Here is a 4354-nt window from a genome sequence, read left to right as displayed (position 1 = left end):
AGTGGGACTTCAAAGACAATGAACATTCGCTGTTTCATTGGGCATTCAAGTGTAGAGGATGCATCTCTAGAAAATTAATGAGCGATCCTTAGTCATAACTACACCTCAGCGGGAAGTATTCTTGTACCCTTCAAACAAGCTATAGTAGTACTCATCGGTTTCTTCTCCTATTGTTGACGTCATACTAATGTTCTGCACCTGTCCAAAGACTAAAAAAAATGTCACAAAGTCTGCAATACGTAACAAATCTACTGCTTCCATCTGTGGACTTTGCATACCTGCTTTCAGCTATTTCTGTCATGTCAACTTGAGTGCCTGGATCACACACACACGAAGCAGTCTTGCGCCACTTCAACACTGGAAGGCCCTAAAATTAAATTTGTTGACGTTCATAATGTTGAGTACGGCACAAGTAGGATAACATAAATGGAATACGTCATCGCTATATCATAATTTATACATGTGTGACGCCTGTACGTACCTAAGACGTTGTGTTGAACTCGTCACCTCGGTGAACCAAAATCACTGGGTACTGAGCATCAGTGTGCTTTGTTACGTCTTCGCAATTCGCCTTCTACGGCATATTCGTAGTCATCGGCAGCAAAATAAGCTCAGCACAGACGACACGACTGCTACATCTAATAACCGAGTGTTTCGAACCACATTCGTTTTCGCGCACTCTCCTGTTGAATCTTGTGGTAGAAAACGCCCGCCGCCGATGGTGAACGAACATGATTTTTGCATCCCTCAACACCAAAACAACACCAGGCATATGTAGGTCTCTCGAATAATTGACACAACAGCCACGAACATGTCATTCACTTACACTTTCTGCTACGCGCGACCAGCATAACCACCCACGACGTAAACAATAAACGCGATAACACAGATGGCCTTGCAGATGGCGCGGCGGATCGTAGCTCGTAGCGGCGAAGTAGCTGAATGCTTTATTAACGTAAAGGCTATGGAAGTGAGCGTCATTTTTAAAATGCCGTTTAGCTGTAAGATAATGTGCGTCAACTTTGTTCTTTACAAAATTAACTCTCACGTGGTAAGGGTTGGCCAATCCCTGGGAGCCCTGTACCCGAAACCCAAGTTGCTCTTTTTCGCCGTTCGCTGGCAGCACCGTCCATGTTCCGGCAATCTTCAAAATATTTATACGTAAAAAATATGCCGAATTGAGAAGTAATGCTTTCTGTGTCTTATCGAACAACGATGTTGTGCACGACAGTGGGCAAAAATATGGGGGTTATTTTTCACTTTTCGGTCCCTTTAAGTTGCATTTGCCTGATTTAGAGTGATATTTCTGCCCTCGTGCGTCCCACATGATCGGCCCCACTATGCGTGGGTTACTACACATTTCGGCGTTTCTCTTTTTTTTTTTTTTTTTTTTGCGCATACGTTACGTTATGGATACGTTCATAATGTAATATCGTAAGATCGTGATTTCTTGCTTTTTATCGCAAGAGTTGTGGTACAACCTCCTGAGGAAGATATGCATGTATAAGGGCTGTTATGATTTCGTTATGAAAGAGCATACTTTTATTGTTGATTTCAGATGCATACAACTACATGATCAACGAGATAGAGGGAGACGGAACGCCTGCGTTTAAACACAGAGGGTTTGCAAAGGGAACGAACGTGTTTGACAGTGGCCATGTCGGTGTAGTACTGTGCCAGTGCAACGATGGTATATGCATTTTAAAGGCTGACATCAGGTCGACACAAACAGTGAGCAGAACGTATAGTACAGAGATTCGCTTAGGGCCCACTTTGGCGGCAACAGGCACCCGTAAAGTGGGTTTGAGAAGCAGGTGCAGTCATATCTATGCACTGCCCATCAAGGTTGTAGAGGCGACAAACAAGGACTCACGAGTGCCTCGTGCGTTGAGAAGGCATGCACATGGAACCGTTCTACTGCAAGGAACATGACCCCTGCTACTATGGAGGAAGTTTATTCTCACAAGCAGCAGCCAACGCCTACAGCAGAGTTTGGGTCTCACACAGAAATGCTGCGCCACTTTGAGGGCTGCATTACTCACCCTCGCTGACTTTCCCGGTTTGAGATCCTTCCTCTGAAGATTCGATACCCGCCGTTGTCGGACCAGCTTGTTCTTTTTTTTTTCTCCTTGTGGGAACCCGTGCATTGCAAAAGGCCTTGAACATGGGCAGTCTTTGTGTAGCGACGGCTCGTGAATTTGACAGACTGCTTCATCCCACAGGATCAGATCTCCTGTCACAGCTTCTACGCTCAATCACGGAACAAGTCTTTCCTCTACTTTTCCATATTTTACACAGTACTGCAGCACAGTAGCTAAAAAGCTCGGAAGCACTCACATAGGCAAAGGCACACAGGCACTCGCAGAAGGCAAGCAATGGCGGGGCTAGTGTGGCGCTATCTATTGGCACCTGAAGCAACTGACTGCTGTAAACGGTCTATATATTCCTTGTTGAGTCTCTGTTGTGTTCCTTGTTCCTTCGCGTGTGGAATCTTGTACTCCCGGCACAGATTCTGACGACCGACGGCGTCTGCTGCCGGCAGGAGAAGGTGACGCAGCGGATACGGATCGCGTTTGCTTTTTATTTTATCAGGATTACTCTGCATGTGTGCCATACAACGGCATTTACTGTACTGTGGCCAATTCTGAATTGGAACGCCAACGATGCTTGGCTTTACCGCGAAAGTGGTGCAACGACACACCGGCGCAGAAGCTTCGGAACAATTATGCAATGCGTAGATGGATGCCTACATTTTAATGTTGCATTGGATGTTTTTTCTCTCCGTGAGGCGAAACTGACACGGAATACAAAGTATGAATTTTATAAACGCGGATACTTAATTCCTTCGCTGGACAAACCTTGGCTTCACATAATCATTCCCTTGTACCTTTCCTATACATGTATAAAAACATAATAATTGGAAGCTACTCTTCTTACCGAAAGGAAAATAAAAATTGAATTGATTTAATTTAATTTAATTATTGCCTACCTGTAGCTCGATATCACAGTGTCATCGCCAGTCCATCACTTGTTGGCACGCTATCGTACCTATATTGGTGCTTAGCATCGAGATACACTTCATTTGTGGAAAGTAAAATAAAATGTGTCAACGTTCATTCTCGAAATACTCTGACGGTCGTTTGGGCTGTCCACACGCAGATCTGGGTTAAAGGGACTATGAAACGATTTTTTTCTCGTTTTCATCAGAAAGAAAACATTTTTCTGAGTCTAGAACCAAAATTTTACCTTCGTCGTGCGAGGAGTTTTCGCGGAAACGAGTTTAAACGGAGCGGCGAAGGGAGTACAGCTGGCGCCGCGCTGTGGCGAGCCGCCGCGCGGGGACAGAGTGTAACTTGATGCGTACCACGGCCGGATCCGCGACTCGTCATCGTGTCGTGTCGTGGTCTCGCCAGGAGCATGCGCCGTAGGATCCCGCGTATGCGTTCATCGGGAGTGGAAATCTCCATGAAGCGAGGTGGTCGCACTCTACCGCGGTCGCATCCTGTGATTTTCGCCGACATACCGAGACGACGTTGGATGGTTCGTTGCCCTAATTCACGTCAATATTCGCCGAGCATCCAGTGTCATATGCTTCTCAGTGACGAGACGGACAGCTTTTGACGCCAGGAAGCAATCGGATCGCCGGAATTGAAAGACGGCGCGGTGCCATCGATTGCCCGTGTTTGTAGCGAACATTTCCATGATTGCGATTACGAAGGACACGCTTAAGCTCTTCAACGTACTGGATACCGAACTCAGTGTCGTTTGACTAAAGGTGTACTGCCATCACAATACCTGTCTACACCGGGGAAAGAGCATCCACGTAACGGCGCAAAAGTGTGAGTACTTTTCGTTATTGGGGCTAACAAGGTTGGAACCTTGCGGTCGTTTGGGGGGCACACATGAGGGTGTGGGAGGAAGTGTAAAAAAAAGACAAAATAGAAGTTACCGAATCTCGTCACTAAACTCAGGTGATGCACTGTTGATAGAAATAGACTTCGTTTAGCATGACCTTAGAAACCATGCTTTAACATATTGAACATAGGGATCCGTTCTTTTCTCTTCACTTTTCTGCTTTCATGTTTACAGGTAATTTCTTCAGCAGAGCCTGAAACCCCTGAGCTGAGACAGCATGGCCAAGAGGTGCAACCCACTATTCAGAATAGACAAATGCTGTGTAGCCTCCTTCCTGATTCCTCTTTGCAGCATTATCTTGCCTACCATTCAGGCTCTGTATATTGTTCACAAGTTTTTTATTTTTTTATTTTGTTATTTGATTTCAGTTTACTTTATCATATGCACAAATATGATATTGAGGGGGACATTTTCTTGTCTTCACCTGAATATGCTAGGG

The sequence above is a fragment of the Ornithodoros turicata genome, chromosome 4, assembly GCF_037126465.1.
Source record: "Ornithodoros turicata isolate Travis chromosome 4, ASM3712646v1, whole genome shotgun sequence".
Classification (NCBI taxonomy): domain Eukaryota; kingdom Metazoa; phylum Arthropoda; class Arachnida; order Ixodida; family Argasidae; genus Ornithodoros; species Ornithodoros turicata.
Note: the sequence above shows the minus strand (reverse complement) of the source record.